General features: G+C 46.4%; 1 protein-coding gene across 1 annotated transcript in view; it reads right to left on the bottom strand.

The window, feature by feature from the left end:
- The window catches only part of FOXN2 (forkhead box N2), a 339,657-nt gene extending 320,274 nt beyond the window's left edge, over window positions 1-19,383 (bottom strand). Inside the window, exon 1 of the mRNA XM_068131449.2 lies at window positions 18,757-19,383. The gene's annotated coding sequence lies outside the window, so the exon portion shown is untranslated. The remainder of the gene's footprint in view (window positions 1-18,756) is intronic.
- Between the last annotated feature and the right edge of the window lie 724 nt (window positions 19,384-20,107).

The raw sequence follows: 20,107 nt of genomic DNA, 5'->3' as shown, positions 1-20,107 counted from the left end.
GTGAAGAGGAGGCAGCTATGCCCAAAAATTGATACAACCAGCACTCAGATACATCAACAAACAAGAAAAAGAGCAATCAGAGATTGCAAACCCTCGCCAGGATGTATTTTCAGTGGTTTTTAAGGCTTTTGTGTTAAAACAAATATGGCGGCCGAACCATCTGACCGATGACGTCATCATTATTTTATTTTTTTTCTCCACCAGTTTATGCCGACATGGTGCTCAATAAATTTCATCTGATTGGATGAAGTTTTGTACTTGTCGAATTATGTCGTCATAATGGAGGCACCTATGGCATCACCATTAACATATTTTATTCCCCATGGAGAGTTCTTTACAATGAGCCGTGCCTCAATTTTTTCTATTCAGCACTTTTGGAGATATAGAGGTGCAAATTTTTTCGGTTTTTCCAAGATGGCGGCCGAACCACGTCTCTATGACGTCATAAGTATCATAAAAAAATTATACACGTGGAGTTGCACCTATGGTGAAAATTTCCTGTCAATCGGACCAACGGTTGCAGAGAAAATCATCTTTATTCTGTGCGGACAAACAGACAAACAAACGGACTCAGATGCAATACCCCCTCCTCTGGCGAGGGTAATAAACGGGTAACATTCCAGGAAACAATGCGCTTGACAAATTCTTTGGTTATCTTGGAATTCTCCCCGACAAAATTTTGGATCCCATCTGGTGTATCATCATTTTTGATGATGAGCTGCTGAAGCAGGGCAGTCCCATGGAAAGGCAAACACTGGTTCATATTCCATTCACGTTCCGAAGAACAGTCAGGAAATTAGTTTGGAGTTTTACCAGCGTAACAGCACACATTGCCCTACTCCTTTTGAAGGGTGCCATTGAATGGAACATTCACAAGTAACTATACGAGCGGATGCGAAATCAAATTAATATCTCCACTGATGGATGGCATATTGTATGGTATGACATCCTGTCTGCACAACACCGTGGCGACACTGCAGTTGTAGCTATACGTGAGACCATTTTTTGTTTTTTTTTGTATACTGAATCGAGGCTCGTGAAAGAGCTAACATTTACTTCACAAACAAATCAACCAGACAAACAAAATATATAAAAAGAGGGAGCGGAAGACAAGATGGGGAGAGAAGGGGAAGCGCACAAACACAACATTTGAGAGCAGGGAGATGTGTGGGAGGGAGAGGGCTTGGGGGAAAAAAACATACATAATCCCTGGCTCTTACGTTACCATTGGCCCTTCTCTTTCGAGATATGAGACTTCCAACTCAGTCCTCAAGTTCCATCGCCGCACATATGGCTTTCTGGGTAACAGAGATCTTGGTATTCGTACCTGAACATTACTATGGTGACCCTGCCAAAGTTACTGGCCACAGGTTAGGGTAGGAATTTTTGAATTTGGCCACGGTAATTTGCCGGTGATGATGCGTAATTTGCTTAATTTGCTTAGGATGCTGGTGATAATGTGCCTCCTCCCCACGAAACATTATGGTATCTTTAACATCCATCAATGACCAGTGCAGGTAGATGCATCCTTCAGCCTGGTGCACATATTGATGGCTCGCCCAGCATGTGAAACTGCAGGATTACAGTTTGTGGCTTGGTCTGGATTCAAACCCAGGTGAGAGGGCGAAGAGGTGAGTGTGCCATCCTACCGGCGCCTTAATCATACGACATGCAGTCAATTTCTTTTAACTAGTTTTTGTCACATCCAACTTGCTAATCCAAAACCAGAAGGTTCCTTACTTTTGTGACTCGGATGATTTCCTCGCTGTGCTGTATTGGGGATCAGAATGAAAAAAAAAATGAAAAAAGTGTAGTAAACATCACAAAATAGTAAACATCTCCCCAATAAGACCTGCATAGCCCTCTAATGCAATGAATCCACAGCCAATCCCAGTAAGTGACATCATTTCCTAAAAATTTCGCCCTCGCGAAACACTACCGAAAATAGCCTCACACAAAAATTGACGGTGAGGTCGAGGGTGGGTGAAGAATGCGATGAGATGTGTTGAAGAGGTGAGTGTGGGTGAGGCATGGTGCCTTTTTCCAGGGGAGTTTGAATGCACAGGTCAGACAGATCAGTGCACACTTCCTCCACTTCCTGACCCTAACGACCCCAGCTGGCTGGTTCCAATGGAATGGAAGCCAAGTGGGCAAAAGCCAAACATGCCGTCACCCAAGTAGAGAGACCAAATACAAACAAACCAAGCTATATTTGGCCGAGCACAAACCGATAACCTGCCCTGAACAGTCCAAATTTCAATACGAGTCGAGCGGAATGAAACCCCTTAAAAAGCATCAAGTTTGATTGAAGGCAGCGGGTTTTGGAGAAGACGCGTCATGCCTTTGGACCGCACAGCGGAGCCAAAGTTGGAGTCCCACGATCATTCCTGAGTATCCCTGACTCGTTCCATCCATTCTGACTTCGATGAATTCATTGCTAAATTTCAATGGGGATAATGTGATCATCCTCAACGAAAAAAATAACAACTAGAACGGCAATCGGCAGAGAGCAGACCCCCGCCAGGCTGAACAGATTGTTTTGTATCCCACTGATAGGCCGAAACTGGATTCGGACCTGAAACAAAATCATATCGACTTCTCCTCGTCACCTAAACAACTCACCCACCTAGTTTAGTCATAAGTCATCGATAACTTTTTCAAATATCACGTTATTTATCGCTTTCGCCCGAGCCCTCAATGGTGAAGAATCACTTAAAATTAAATAATTATCGTATCCGAATCCATATTCAGATCTTCATCAAAATCGAATCGATTAGTCCTTGTCACACACCCAACCGGTCCACCAAGTTTCGTCCAAATCCGTCCATAACTTTTTGAGATATCCTGCTATGTATCGTTTTTGGCCCGATCTCGCAATCGTGGAGAATCACTTTTAAAATTCTAGCAGCCGAATCCGAATCCGGATCTTCACCAAAATCGAATCATTTCGTCCTTGTCACATACACTACATGTCTGCCAAATTTAGTCCGAATTCGTCCACAACCTTTTGAGATATCTTGTTCACAGACAGACAGACAAACAAACAGACAGACAGGGGTGAAAACATAACCTCCATCCACCTTTGGTGGCAGAGGTAATTAATATTAGCTGGTGGGAATGTAAGACGTTTATATCGGCTAAGACGCTCCCCTCATGTCTACCACCCAACCCCCAACGCAACTTACTCCCTGGCAACGGTTATACAGTCATGGGCAAAAATATTGCCACCCATGCACTTTTTTCAAATAATGCACCATTTCTTCCAGAATATTGTTGAAATTAAAAAATATTTTGGTATCCACATTTGTATTTCTTTGGTTTGCAGTGGGAAAAAACAAAAAAGGCTGAAAAGATTACTAAATCTTACCTTATTCCACACAGAAATCCTAAAATGGCCCAGACAATATTATTGGCACCTTTTACAAGTTGTTAGAAATAATTAGATTTCAAGCAGGTGATTCTCCTTTACTTTGGAATTGAACTCACCTGTGGTGAGTTGCAGGTGCCTGCATTATAAAAATCACTCATTCAACCAGTTTGAACAGAGAAAAGGAGTCATTCTGCTGTTTTGTGTCACTGTGTGTACCGCATTGAGCATGGAGAAAAGAAAGAAAACCAGAGAATTGTCTGAGGAGGCCAGAAACAAGATTGTAGCAAAGCATGGACAATCTCAAGGCTACAAGTCCATCTCCAGAGACCTTGATGTTCCTGTGTCCACCGTACGCAATGTTATCAGGAAGGTTAAGGCCCATGGCACTGTAGCCAACCTCCCCAGGCCATAGAGGACAATAGAGCAAGAGAAAATCTGATCGAAGATTGCAGCGAAGGATTGTTCGAATGGTGGAGAAAGCACCTCGATCAACTGCCAAACAGATTCAATCTGACCTTCAGACACAAAGTATGACAGTTTCAACTCGAACCATCCGTCGCCAACTCAATGAAAGGGGGTTCTATGGTCGGACCCCACTGCTGAGAGAGAGACATAAGAAAACCCGATTGGAGTTTGCCAAAATACATCTGAACAAGCCAAAATCCTTCTGGGAGAATGTTCTGTGGACAGATGAGACCAAATTAGAGCTTTTTGGTAAAGCACATCATCTCTATGTTTGCAGAAAACAAAATGAAGCCTTCAAAGAAAAGAACACATTCCTGACAGTCAAACATGGAGGAGGTTCAGTGATGTTTTTGGGTTGTTGTGCTGCCTCTAGCACTGGGTACCTTGAATGTGTGCATGGCATCATGAAATCAGGAGATCACCAAGGCATTTTGGAGCACAATGCTGAACCCAGGGTCAGAAAGCTGGGTCTCCGTCGAAGGTCCTGGGTCTTGCAGCAAAACAATGGCCCCAAGCACACTTCAACAAGCACCAGGAATGGTTCAGGACAAAACGCTGGACTGTTCTGAAGTGGCCAGCAATGAATCCAGATCTAAATCCCATTGGACACCTGTGGGGAGATCTGAAAACAGCAGTTGGGAGAAGGCACCCTTCAAATCTGGGAGAAATGGAGCAGTTTGCACAAGAAGAGTGGGCCAAACTGCCAGTAGAGAGATGTAGGAAGCTCATTCATGGGTATAGGAAGCGCTTGACTGCATGTATTTTGTCCAAAGGCTGCGCTACCAAATATTACGTCAAGGGTGTCAATAATTTTGTCAATGCCATTTCTTTTTATTTTCTGATTTAAAAGGATATATTAAGCTCTGAATCAAAAACAAAGGTTCTGTAATATTAACAGTGAAATAAAGAATTGTGGAGACCAAATACTTTTTGTTATTTGAAAAAAGTGCAAGGCTGCCAATATTTTTGGCCACGACTGTATGTTCCATATCCTAAACGACTGCACTGGAGGGCTCCCTGGCTGACGGTATAGAGGACAATTTCAAATGAAACGGAACAAAAGTTGCGGGCAGGGGGGTGTGGGGGGGGGGGGGGTGGGGACCATTCTTGCCCCACCTTTCTATATTACAATTTATGGCAGCTCACATTTGCATCTTGGTTTTGATAATCATGAAACCATCTTGGCTCTAAAGGTTTACTCAGGCACCACAAAAAAGGAGCACTCATCCTCAAGGAAACTAACAGCCTTAAAGTAACCAAATCCACCCCAGCTGTGGGTCCAAAGCCGCATTCGTGGCCGGTATGAAGCCACGATCCATGTCCTCCCAGTCTCAGGTCTCTGCTGGACTTGGTTTTCAAGCCCCTTGAGTCAGCAAGCTGCATTCTGTTCAGCATGCGTGCACCAGGCCAGTTTACAAACAGATCCCGCCACGCCATCTGGCTAACCGGCATCGGAGAATTCCACCAAACATCGACAGAGGGGAAAGACCAAAATAGCTTTAAGCCTTTGTCCGCAGCAAAGCCGTGCCCGAGCCAGCTTTCAAGCCGCCATGGGGCAGGCAACTGCTGTTCCAAAAATGATGTAACATATCCCAATATCACTTGGCTGAATTGTGGGATGACGTTTATGTGGAAGGCATGCAGGAGGGAGGATGTGTGCAGTAAACAAGGTACATGGCGTCAGAGCACATACCACAGCCAGACCAGGTGAGTCGGCAATTACGGCACTTCCGCTCTGCCCGCATGCCAATAAAAACGTAAGCCAAAAGGACTGCAGCAATAAATCCCTAGGGTTTGTCAGAAAATGTGGAAAAAAATATTCCATTCACTCGGTTTACTTGCCAAATCATCGCCGACAGTCACCACACTCCACTCCAGACAGCACTGTAGCCATGGAATGTTGAGCACCGAGATCCAAAAAGCATGAGCATATGGGAAAGTTGCACGGCACCCATGCTCCACTGCGCAATTCACAACGGCACACACCACAGCAGCTGGTGCAGGAGAATTGGTGGAGGCCAGAGGGGACGTAAACACGACGTATTTCCATCGCTTCCTTCACCACACCAGTGGCTTCTCTTGAGTTTTCCAGATTCACATTGACACTCAATATTCCACTTGAAGCTTCGGATTGAAAATCTCATCTCCATCATAGCCAAGAGGGAATTTAGACATGGCTAGGCGGACATCACATTTATTTGGCCCTATTCTGCGGAGGGAGGAGGAGGTAGGTGATGGGTGATGCCCCACACCAGGAAGTTGCATTCGCTTTTCAACCCCATGGCTCGATTATAGATGATCATCTCAGCTGAATGCCACCATGAAACTGGCACGCGTGGAGCACGTCGACGAACGGAGGCCATTAGGAAAATTAAACCGAATCAATAATAGCTACAGGATATAGCCTGCTTGAAAGGTTTTCCAAACCAAACACCTGAAGTACAAAAAAGAAGTCAATTACTGAAGCATTCTTATGTGTTATTAATTTATAAGTGACCTACCTCAAGCATTCTACCATTCAAGGGTACAGGCCTTTAATGTTGGTGATCAGTCCAATTTACTGCACAGTGGACCCATGGCTTTAATAAGGTAAGGCACCTACTTTATAGAAGTTTCAATCCTCCCAGTCAATTAAATGAAACCCTGGTGGTACATACAGGTCAGCGATTCACCCTTTCCTTTCCACCACTCCCCTGCACCCCAACATCAGGACGGACGGCCAGAAAACCGTTACCTCCTTCAATCCATGCAGGTCGAACTGGCAGCGCAAACGAGTCAAATGAATTAATCGCCTGAGTGACCAAGGGCCTGCATTAGAGACATGCGTGATGTTACGGCGTCAGTCGAAAGCGGTGGCAATGACGCAAACCTGCTGCCCACAGCGCACCCTCGAGGGAGCCGCCAGAGCGGCGAACATTGTCCGGCTCACTATGACGACCTGCAAAGGTGATCAAACATGCAAACGGGCTGTCAAATCCTCCGAAAGGATTTTAACTTTTCATTCATCATAATAGTTCTCGGGAATGCGGCAATGCGGGAATTCTCGGGAATGCGGCATTCTCGGGAATGCGGCAATGGCCCTCCTCCATCCCAAAATACTTCATTGTGCTTCATCTCGGTCACCTAGTAGTTCAGGATTAACAAGCATTCTGAGTATTGCGCTGCAATACATGTCCCCTACCGGCAGTCTGTCGTCCGGAAAACTGTTGGGGAAATTACCAAAGTTCAAAGTGCCATAACTTTGTCAAAAATGATCGAAACGTCGTGAAGTTCGAACTTGATCTGTAACGTATCATGGGGAAACCATGTACCAAGTTTGAAATCATCAGCATTAAGGGTTTAGAAAAAAAAGTCCGGAAAACTGTTCTTTGCATGACGGACTGACAGACGGACAGACGGAGGGACGGAGTGCAAACCTATAGTCCCCTCCGGTGTACACCGGTCGGGGACTAATAAGCGATTACACCTTTACAAATAATAAGTACCTTAACGCTTTGCCCCCTTTTGGGAAAGGAAGAAAACTTTGAGAAGTCTGCACTTTTATGTTTCTCGCTCTTCACTCCTCACCATTTTGCTATGAGGGGTATTCAAAACATTCTCAGAGTGAGTTATTCGGAAGAGTCCAAGAAAGACCAACTTTTCTGTGTGATATATGTATATATATATATATATATATATATATATATATATATATATATATATATATATATATATATATATATATATATATATATATATATATATATATATATATACAGACTTGGCATTTAATATGGAATATATTTTTTGTGGGGGTGAACTTACTTTTCGAGATGACTTAGAACCAAAAGTTCATTGGAATTATGTTGAAATTATTCTAGATTTTGTTAATGTGACCTTTAAAAGAAACAAAAACCACATTTGACATTTCGAAGCAAATAAATTGATCCTTGAAAGTGATGTAAACTGATATCGAACTCAATTCACGGACAGTACTGTCTTAAACTTCTGTACGTTTTCCAGAAGTATCTCTTTATTTTGCACATTAGCCAAAAAAAAATTCAACATAAACAAAAGCTAAATGATGACTGGGATTACGGACAGTAAAATTACAGTTCAGTACTTCGTGTAACCCCCACGAGCATTCAGGAGAGCACGTACACGTCGAGGCATGCTGTTCACGAGATTTGCCAAGGTTTGGACAGGAATCGCTTGCCATGCAGTTACGATAGCCTGCTGCAATTCACGCACAGAGGTCGGCTGCTGGTCCAAGTTGTCGATTTGACACGTTAATTCTGCCCACAAGTTCTCTATCGGATTCATATCCGGGGACATGGCAGGCCACTCCATATGCTCTACACCACGGTCAGCAAGAAAGTGTTGGATCATGCGAGCACGATGGGGCCGTGCATTGTCATCTTGGAAGACAAAGTTTCCTCGAAAGGCTGCACGAGCAAATGGAAGCAATGTTTCTTCCAGAATGACCCTGTACTTGAACTGGTTCAGGTTTCCATTCAGAACAACCAGGTCAGTTTTGCCCCCTGCATGAAAAGCAGCCCAAACGGTCACCCCACCACCTCCAGCTTGGACTCTTGGCACTATACAATCTTCGTTGTGGGCTTCATGCACTTGTCTGCACACTCGGACGCGGCCATCTTGACGATAGACCAGAAATCTAGACTCGTCACTGAAGGTCACGTGATTCCAGTGTCCTGGCTGCCATTGACGGTGCTCTCTGGCCCACTGCAATCGGCGCTGGCTGTGTTGTCTGGTCAGGCGTGGCTTTCTCAGGGGATGCCTGGCACGATAGCCTGCTTGAACTAGTCGTTGGTTGACTAGCCTTCTGTATACAGGCACATTTGTCAGTTGCTGCCACTCAGCCCGAAGCCGATTAGCTGAATTGTACGGCCATTGCAGACTAACCGGTGCAGCTGGCGATCATCTCTCCTTGTGGTTCTACGGGGACGTCCTGGCCTCGGTATTGGAGTAGGGACACCCCTCTGAGAATTTCGTTTCAGGATCTTTGACACCTGACCTTGAGTGATGCCATACTGCCGAGCAATAGCACGCTGTTTCATGCCGTAATTTCGTAAAGCCACCACTCCATGACAAACAGCATTGTCAAGTTGCCGGACCATCTCCAGAGGAAGCGGCAATAACTTTTGTAGACGTGCAGCGGTTGTTTTCCACTAATACAGAACGCAACAACCCTTATATACCCGATTGTGAAGCCAATCGTCAAATGTACCTGTCCTTACATTTTGTCACGCCACCTGCGAAATAATCCTGTTATTGACTTCTTGCTGCGAAAGACAATCAGTGACATGGTTCTTTTAACAAAGAAATCACCGAAGCGTAAAAGAAACTCACCAGATTGATATTCTGAGTTCAGAAAGTAAACCCTAGTCAAGAAAAAAAAAAAATTCCATATTAAATGCCAAGTCTGTGTATATATATATATATATATATATATATATATATATATATATATATATATATATATATATATATATATATATATATATATATATATATATATATATATATATATATATATATATATATATATATATATATACACACGAGGGCAAGTCAATAAATAAGCTTAAAATAGCGATATAAATTCGAGAATGTAATGTGTGTAGTTGTCGACGACATATGTTATATATATGGATAAGAGTCATGTTTTGCCTCTTTTAGATCGGGCAACATTGAGCGTATGACGTCAGTAGAGCAGTTCCAAGATGGCGGCTCCCTTTTGAAGCATGCACCAGGGAGGAGCAAAGTTCTGTCATCTGTTTCTTTGGAAGTGAGGGTGTGAATCCCAGTGAAATCCGTCCCAGAATGAAGATGCAATGTGGTGATGCATGTTTATCGCTGCAGCAGGTGTATGACTGGGACAGGAAGTTTAAAAGTGGAGTGTCCCAGTGTGGCAGACGCTGTTGCTCGGGTCGGCCTCTCACAGCGGACACACCAGAAATGGTTTCCGAGTTGAACGCGTGCTAAGGAAAAACCGTTGCATTACGCTGGATGAAGTGATCTCCGAATTGAACATTAGCCATGGTTCAGCACACCATATCATTCACAACGTGCTGGGGTTCCGCAAAGTGTCTGCAAGGTGGGTGCTGAGACAACTCACACCCAAACTGAAAGAACGGCGAGTGGATGCATGTGGAGAACTTCTGCGACATTAGGAAACAGAATGCAACGCTTTCTTACAGCGAGTAGTGACTGGGGATGAAAGCTGGCTCCACTACTTTCAGCCAGAAATGAGGAGGGCAAGCAAAGAGTGGCGCCATTCAACTTCACCGAAGCCCAAAAAATTCCACACACAGCCGTCCGCTGGAAAAGTGATGCTGACGCTCTTCTGAGATAGCCGAGGCCCACTTGTAGAGCATTACATGCCCATAGGGACCACAGTCACCAATGCATCGTACTGCGACCTCCTTAAAAATCATCTGAAACAGCAATCAGTTCTAAACGTCGTGAACTACTCACTATCGGTGTTTTGCTGCAGCACGACAATGCTCGGCCCCATACTGCCTGCGCTACAGCCGCAACAATCGAGGACCTGCATTTTGAGTGTCTTCCTCATCCACCCTACTCGCCAGACCTCACCCACTTCAGATTGCCACATAGTTGGGCCACTCAAAGAGGGGCTTGGTAGAACCACTTTCCGATCCGACAAAGAGGTCCAAGAGGCGGTGAACAAATGGCCACACAAGCAACCAAAAGATTTATTTTCAAGAGGAATCCAGGCCTTAGTAAATCGCTGGAAAAAGACATTGAACGCAATGGATTATGTTGAAAAATAACAGTTATTACACAGGTACATGCAATGAACAAGTTGTGAAAAATATTTTAAGGTTACTTATTGACTGCCCCTCGTATATCAACAACAACAACAGGCATTTTTAGGCCATTTTCCCAGCAAGAGCGGGGATTAACCTTACGGTCCCCAAGACAATCTTCTCCATTTTGCCCTATTTTCTGCATCTCCCCTGTTTACCCCCTTGCCCGCATTTCTTCTTCGACCATCTTTAGCCAAGTCTATCTCAGTCTTCCCCATCCTCTACTTCCTTCTACATTCATTTCCATGACTCTTCTCAACCAGTTACTTTCATCCTTCCTCAACACATGACCAAACCATCTCAAATTGTTTCTCTTCACAGCATCAATCACAGGCTCTATTCCCATCATCTTTCGCAATTCATTATTTGTCTTCCTCTCTCTCAACGATACTCCACACATCCACTGAAACATTCGCATTTCCACCCTTTCTAGCCTTCGTTGCTGCTCTACGTTCATTACCCATGTCTCACTCCCATAAATCATAACACTTCTCACACATGCAGCATACACCTTTCCCTTCAGCTTCAACGACACTCCCCTCCTCGTCAGCACGCCACTCAGTTCCCAAAACTTCTTCCATGCACATCTCACTCCAGCATCTGTTGCCGAGTCTGATACACCTTCTCCATTCAGCATGTCTCCGAGGTAGCAAAATGTTTTCACACCTTCCAGCTTCACGCTGTCTCCAAGATCCAACTCAACATTTCCTCCATCTGCAGCTCCCTCTGTGCACACCTTACACTTTAATGTAGCTGCCACACTGGTTAATGACCCTCTCAAACCACTACATTTTTGATGAACCCACTCGGTGCACATTGTACATTGAATGGAATTCACTCCGACACCCTTCCTGCACACAGCACACGGCCACTTCCCAGTTCTTTCCACCTCACCACATGCTTTACCACTTGCCATCACCTTCGTTTTTCCGATATTCACCTTCAGACCTTTTGTCTCCATACATTCCTTCCACTTGTTCATCTTCTACTACAATCCATCCATACTTTCTGCAATAAACACCAGATCATCTGCATACAACAACCACGGTAAACCATCCTTTACATTCCGAGCCAGCACCTCCATCACAGCTACAAATAGTAGTGGACTTAGTACCGACCCCTGATGCACTCCCAACGTCACCTCAAACTCACCACTGTTCCCGTCCTTCGTCCTTACAGCTGTGCGCGCTCTTTTGTACATTGCCATCACTACTCTGATCAACCATTCCTCCACTCCTAACTTCCTCAATGCCCATGTCACTACTTCATGTGGAACCCTATCGAATGCTTTCTACAGATCAACAAACCCAAGAAACAACCTCTTCCTCTTCTCCATGTACTTCTCCTGCAACTGCCTCACAATAAAAAGGGCGTCTGTCATTCCTCTTCCTGGCATGAATCCAAACTGCATTTCTTCAATCTTCACTTTCTTCCTTATCCTCCTCTCCAATACCTTCATTCCATGCTCCAATAACTTTATCGCTCTTTATCAATACCACTTTGCCCCTCGTATATCCATGCATATATATATATATACAGTGCATTCAGAAAGTATTCAGATCCCATCACTTTTTTCACATTTTGTTATGTTGCAGCCTTATGCTGAAATCGTTTAAATTCATTTTTTCCCTCATCAATCTTCACTCAATACCCCATAATGACAAAAAGAAAACAGGATTTTAGAAAGTTTTGCAAATTTATTAAAAAGAAAAAACTGAAATATCACATTGACATAAGTATTCAGACCCTTTGCTATGAGACTTGAAATTTAGCTCAGGTGCCTCCCATTTCTCTTGATCATCTTTGAGATGTTTCTGCGCCTTGAAACTTCCAGAAGGACAACCATCACTGCAACACTCCACCGATCTGGGCTTTATGGCAGAGTGGCCAGACGGAAAGCAAACAGTTCAATCTTGGTTTCATCAGACCACAGAATCTTGTTTCTCACAGTCTGAGAGTCCTTTAGGTGCTTTTTTGGAAACTCCAAGAGGGCTTTCATGAGTCTTTCACTGAGGAGAGGCTTCCGTCCGGCCACTCTGCCATAAAGCCCAGATTGGTGGAGTGTTGCAGTGATGGTTGTCCTTCTGGAAGTTACAGGATTCATATTAATCGGAGAAGTAGTTACCGAGCTATGGCGATTTCTTTACCAAACTCCGCAAGCCGTTCGCTTTGGACCAAACCATTTCATGTAAATAGAGGGGGGGGTTCTGTGGTCGTTGCGAATGGACCAAACCATTTCATGTAAATAGAGGGGGGGGGGTTCTGTGGTCGTTACTGCCACGTGGTTTCAAAGTTTTTTTTTGTTGTTGTTGTTTGCACGCATGCTTTTTTGCACGCACGTACGGGCACCCACGTACGGGCACGTCCTAGTCTATCTATAATTCCAGTAATCTCTGTGTGTATGTGTGTGTGTGTGTGTCTGTGTGTGTCTGTGTGTGTGTGTGTGTGTGTGTGTGTGTGTTTGTCTGTGACCGCTGTTTCTCGACAACCACGGGTCCGATCTAATTGAAACTTGCCAGATATATTGCTGGGGACCTGAGGATGTGCCTTTTCAAGGTTTCATATTAATCGGAGAAGTAGTTACCGAGCTATGGCGATTTATTTACCAAACTAATCACAGAACAGGTTGCGGGGTAGGCCAGCCAATCACAGAACACGTTGTTGCGTAGGCGTGGCCGATGTGAATTCGAGGCGTAGCGGGCGCCATTTGGAGGAGCTGGGAGGACTCAGTCGTGATAGAGTGAGCCTGAGTGAGTATATCAAGACAAGAACAAGATCTAGAAGGAGGTATGTACGGTGCGATTCATATAATATATTGTTTAGTTATCGTCGATGAGGAATTTGGGGTCGGAATGGGTGATCGGCCTGGGTGACTGGGTCTCGACTAGATGCTGGGCCGCACCAAGGAACGGGCACCCACGTACGGGCACGTCCTAGTCTATCTATAATTCCAGTAATCTCTGTGTGTGTGTGTGTGTGTGTGTGTTTGTCTGTGACCGCTGTTTCTCGACAACCACGGGTCCGATATACTTGAAACTTGCCAGGTATATTGCTGGGGACCCGAGGATGTGCCTTTTCAAGGTTTGAAATTAATCGGACAAGTGGTTCCCAAGGTATGGTCACCGTACTCGCAAGCCGTTCGCTTTGGCTTTGCGAATGGACCAAACCATTTCATGTAAATAGAGGGGGGGGGGGGTTCTACCGTACTCGCAAGCCGTTCGCTTTGGCTTTGCGAATGGACCAAACCATTTCATGTAAATAGAGGGGGGGGGGTTCTGTGGTCGTTACTGCCACGTGGTTTCAAAGTTTTTTTTTGTTGTTGTTGTTTGCACGCATGTTTTTTTGCACCCACGTACGGGCACGCCCTAGTAATTCAAACAATCATAACGCACAAATGTATTTGTAATATACGTGATATTGCATTTTATAAACAATTGAAGTTGAAAAAAAAATTTCCTCAAAAATATTCCCCCCCCCCCCCCCCCCCCCAAAAAAAATTGGAATATTTTTCAAAAAAATATACCCTGAGGACATACCGACGGGAGAGGTAGGTGCATACCAGAAGTTTGGGTAGGATTTCACAAAAGTTTGAGGGAGTAGTTCAGTGACAAGACAAGACAACACAAGCCAACACAGACACTGCACAGATATCTATTTATATACATACATATATATAGATATATACACACAGTCGATATATATAAAACACAGCTTGTGTGTGTGTGTGTGTGTGTGTGTGTGTGTGTGTGTGTGTGTGTGTGTGTGTGTGTGTGTGTAATGTTACCGATAGACTCCTAAAGGTGGGTTTTCACGGGACACGCGAACGGTTCGCGAAGGATGCGAATGTCGAAAAAATGGCAAAGTCCAACATTCGTATTTTAGGCTCCAAAAGTTCACCAAACATGCACGGGGGTTCGGAAGCATCGTCAATTGTTCGCAGGAGTCGTTTTTTGTTCGGTGGGTATTTCAAACATTTATTGGACTTTGCCATTTTTTTCGACATTCGCATCCTTCGCGAACCGTTCGCGTGTCCCGTGAAAACCCACCTTAAACGGAGAGGCTCATGTGCTTGATATTTGGCATAGACATGGCCATTGAGCCTGGGAAGAACATGGCCGACCTAAAAAAAATTATTTCATATTATTTTTTTACCATATTTTTACCTCAGCGCATTTCAGCGAGGAATATTATGCACGGAATCTGAGGTGGTGGCAGAGCAGCGAGCTGATTCGCTCAGAGCGATCACGTGATGTTCCTTGCTGCCATAAACTCACAGTTACGCGTTCGCACGTAATTCAGAGCGAAAAGCGATTGCGTTTTTTCACATTTCAGCGAGGAACATTGCCATTCACACCACATAGGTTTTTTTTTCTTTCATCTTTAGATCCATATTTTTTTTCAGCGAGGAATATTATACACGGAATCTTAGCCGGTGGCAGAGCAGCGCGCTGATTCGCTCAGAGCGATCACGTGATGTTCCATCCCCGCCGCCAGACCATTGAACATAAAACACAGTTTGTGTGTGTGTAATGTAATGTTTCCTCCCCTCCCCCCCTCCGTCCTCGCCTCCCCCCTCCCTTCCCCCCCCCCCTCCATCCTCCCCTTCCCCCCCCCCCCCTTCCCCCTCCCCCTCCCCCTCCCCTTCCCCCTACCTCCCTACCCCCTCCATTCCCCCTACACCCTACCCCCTCCCCCCTTACCCTCCCCCTTCCACCCTTACCCTCCCCCTCCTCCCCTCACCCTCCTCCCCTCCCCCTCCTTCCCTCCCCTCCCCTCACCTCCCCCCCTCCCCTCCCCTCCCCCTCCTCTCCCTCCCCTCCCCTCACCCCCGTTCCTCTCCCCCTCCCCTCACCCCCGTTCCTCTCCCCCTTCCCCCTTCCCCTCCCCTTCCCCCTCCCCCTCCCCTCCCCCGCCCGGCAATGCCGGGTACTTCTGCTAGTATTATATAAACACGAGTCGTAAAATAACATTTTGTTATATATAATATATATATACATGTAAATTTAAATTTAATTCTATTAGAATACAAAAATGCCATTTCTTGGACTCTGCGAGTGTCCGTAAACATCTTGAAGCCCCTTGTTGAATACGATGAGCATTGAGCATATTATTTCATCAGTTCAGTGTGTGTCAAAAAACACTGTGAAGTGCAACCTCAGCAGCAAAAGCAATTCGTATATGACTAAAGGAGCCAGTCCATGGAGAGAATATAGTGTTGCCTTTCAGGTCTTCGACAATAGAATGTCCATAATGGAAAGACAAAAGAGCACCCGGGGTAAACCGTAAGCAGAGATTTCCCAGAGGCGGGAGACCCCACATAAGAATACACGATAGTAACTTGGACACAGGTGGAGGCCATTTGGTCCATCAGGCCTGCGTTACATCAACACCATATTAATTCGGGGTGGGGGGTGGGGGGGGTGTGCAGAGGTGGGTATGAGCACAGTGGGGCAAACACAGACATCATGAGGGGATTTTGTTTATGATTTCTGTATTTTATTTCCATCTTTTATCTTTGGGGTTTTAGAGGTAGTGACGTTGTTGTAGTTTGAGGAATGAACAAACACAGACAGCACAATCACCTTTTGGCGAGACCATCTCACAGACATCACCCATCAATATATCAGGTACCTCAAGTCCTACCATGTCCATGTACCCAACCAATCAACCAAATATTCGAGGTACCTATAAAAGTCAAATTTAAACCTCTTTACCGTATCCACTGCCACGACCTTTCCAGGGAGACAATTCCGTGCATTAACTACACTGAGTGAAAGCCGATGGTCTTATTACCGTCTTAACCCTCTCCTCCTCATTCCGAAACTCTGGACTCAAATCCTGAAGTGGTCGTGCGCCGGGGTCTCGGACCGCTAGAGGGCGGCTCACCATGTTGGCAGGGAGGGGGCGAGTCGAGCCGTCCGCGCATGCCAGACCTACAGAGCGTCACGAGCATCAATCAACGATGATTCCCCCAAGGTGTGGCATCAAAGCACGCCACGTCCGCCCCATCACACACCGTCCCGACCCCACCACCGCTCCCGCCACGTCCGCCCCATCACACACCGTCCCGACCCCACCACCGCTCCCGCCACGTCCGCCCCATCACACACCGTCCCGACCCCACCACCGCTCCCGCCCGGCCGCAGAACACCTGAGATCTCCACCAATTCCGACCTGCGCGGCTATTTCAGTGCGATGAGGAGCAGCAGGCGCAAGGGACGACGGGATGACATGGGAAACTTGTAACATGTGAACAACTCCCAAGTTCTCCTCGACAGTCACGTGGTAATCTAGAGCTCAGCGACACGAAGACGTCACCCACTCACGTTAAACGTTTCACATGTGATGTCCCAAGTTCTCCTCGACAGTCACGTGGTATACCAGAGCTCAGCGACATCAAGACGTAAACCACTCACGTTAAACGTTTCACATGTGAAGTACCAAGTTCTCCTCGATAGTCACGTGGTATTCTAGAGCTTAGCGACACCAAGACGTCACCCACTCACGTTAAACATTAAACGTTTCACATGTGAACAAGTCCCAAGTTCTCCTCGATAATCACGTGGTAATCTAGAGCTTAGCGACACCAAGACGTCACCCACTCACGTTAAACGTTACACATGTGAAGTACCAAGTTCTCCTCGAAAGTCACGTGGTATACCAGAGCTCAGCGACATCAAGACGTAAACCACTCACGTTAAACGTTTCACATGTGAAGTCCCAAGTTCTCCTCGATAGTCAGGTGGTAATCTAGACCTTAGCGACACCAAGACGTCACCCACTCACGTTAAACGTTTCACATGTGAAGTCCAAAGTTTGCCTCGATAGTCACGTGGTATTCCAGAGCTCAGCAACACCCACACGTCACCCGCTCACGTTAAACGTTACACATGTGATGTCCCAAGTTCTCCTCGAAAGTCACGTGGTATACCAGAGCTCAGCGACACGAAGACGTCACCCACTCACGTTAAACGTTTCACATGTGAAGTCCAAAGTTTGCCTCGATAGTCACGTGGTATTCCAGAGCTCAGCAACACCCACACGTCACCCGCTCACGTTAAACGTCAAACATTTCACATGTGAACAAGTCCCGAGTTATCCTCGATAGTCAGGTGGTAATCTAGAGCTTAGCGACACCCAGACGTCACCCACTCACGGTAAACGTTTCACATATGAAGTCCCAAGTTCTCTTCGATAGTCACGTGGTATTCTAGAACTTAGCGACACCAAGACGTCACCCACTCACGTTAAACATTAAACGTTTCACATATGAAGTCCCAAGTTCTCTTCGATAGTCACGTGGTATTCTAGAACTTAGCGACACCAAGACGTCACCCACTCACGTTAAACATTAAACGTTTCACATGTGAACAAGTCCCAAGTTCTCCTCGATAATCACGTGGTAATCTAGAGCTTAGCGACACCAAGACGTCACCCACTCACGTTAAACGTTTCACATATGAAGTCCCAAGTTCTCCTCGATAGTCACGTGGTATACCAGAGCTCAGCGACATCAAGACGTAAACCACTCACGTTAAACGTTTCACATGTGAAGTCCCAAGTTCTCCTCGATAGTAACGTGGTATTCCAGAGCTCAGCAACACCCACACGTCACCCGCTCACGTTAAACGTCAAACGTTTCACATATGAAGTCTCAAGTTCTCCTCGATAGTCACGTGATAATCTAGAGCTTAACGACACCAAGACGTCACCCACTCACGTTAAACGTTTCGCATGCACGGTATACATGTTCTGGGTGCTTATTCATTTATATACCACGTTGGTCCATCCATCACACACGTGGGACGTTCAAGATGTTCTCCGAACGAGATGCTCGCAGTCGTCCAGAAAATGTTTCATTAAGTTTTCCGCATGGATTATGATTGTTGGAAAATAAAAGCAAGAAACTGGACTTGTGTGAGTATCGCTTTCCGAGAACATTTTGAACACCCCTTGTACGTTGTACTCTCGACGTTCGACCCGACGTGACGTGGGTGATTCGGCGCGCGCGCGCGTGACCCCGACATTGTGTCGTCACAGTACAAATCACACGATTTGGGGGTTGGGAGGCAGGGAGGGTGATGCACCCACCTTCACCAGATCCGCTCGCCAAGTCCTCCGAATGCGCCGCAGCTCGGGAACCGGAAATGCTTCGATGGGTCCTGCGTACGTACGCGCTGTGCGGGGCTGCGCGAAAAAGTGCGCAACTTCGGGGGAAACCTCCGGCGCGCTCCGCAGTTGTTGATTCGTTGACGGTTGTTTTTACGGGGTGACGATTGTTCAAAGACGCGGGTGTTTTCCAAGCCCTCGTCGCCCCCAAACTCCTTCCGGAGGTTCTGAACCGCTGACGCCGGAGAAACGACGCGTCCGTCCCGCGTGAGCACCAGGAGCGAGCGGGTCGCCGCGGGGAGTACAGGGAATGCCGGTGGGACGATGCGGGGAGTACAGGGAATGCCGGCGGGACGCTGCGAGGAGTGCAGGGAATGCCGGTGGGACGATGCAGGGAATGCCGGTGGGACGATGCGGGAGTCCAACGGAGACATAGACGAACGTCCGAAGGAGACTGCCTCGATGGACGGACATGGGACGAGACGCGCAGATCGGGGTCCTCGGGCCGGTTGGCCCCGGGGGGCGCAGCCTCGTCCGACCGCGGTGTCCCCGGCCCCGGCAGCTCGTCCGCAGCGGAACGTTGCGCGCGGCGCTCTCTCTCTCTCTCCCGAGCCGTGGGGGGTCGGCGGGTCTGCCCGTCCTGTTCCTGACCCCTCCCTCGTCCCCGTAGCGCGGCGTGCCATTGGCCACCTGCCGTCACGTGCCTCGGGGAAGCCGCTCTTAAAAGCTGAGATTTCCCCCCTGTCGCCCCCGCCCAATGCCCCATCACCATCACCTTGCGGCGCCTCTCGCTAATATTCCACGACTGGTGAACATCCACACTTTAATGATTTAATCCATACCTCTTTGTCAGTTTGCTTGCACGTTCACGTCTAATCCATTATAAATGTTTCATAGCAACACATACGTCATCAATTAATATTAAACTCGCACTTTTGCAAAAAAAAAAAACTTTCTCTTTATTTTGTTCCAATCTTCCCGAACTAACCGTAAGCCACTCCCCCTCCGCATGATATAATTTTCCCCGTCCTCCTATTGGTGGTTCCCGCACCTAGTGAACAACAACACAATCATAATCATGAATGGGGTAACGGCTGTCCATTCATATCCATTCATTGAGGCTACATTTGTTGGAAGTTGCAACAGTTCCGGAATTATCCTGGATGATGGATATGTCAATTATGTCATGGAAAAACAGTGCTCACGAGAGTCCGGGCGAACAATTCAGAAACTGTCGTTTATTGGACTACTGGAACAATGTCGTTCCGAAAACTTTTTGAACGCTACATGTGTGCATTGGGTGGTATGCCATTGCTTCCCAGCGGGATCGGGA

Source organism: Myxine glutinosa, chromosome 11 (genome assembly GCF_964187855.1).
Source record: "Myxine glutinosa chromosome 11, kmMyxGlut1.1, whole genome shotgun sequence".
NCBI classification, from domain to species: Eukaryota; Metazoa; Chordata; class Myxini; order Myxiniformes; family Myxinidae; genus Myxine; species Myxine glutinosa.
Note: the sequence above shows the minus strand (reverse complement) of the source record. Positions and strands in the feature narration are given on the sequence as shown.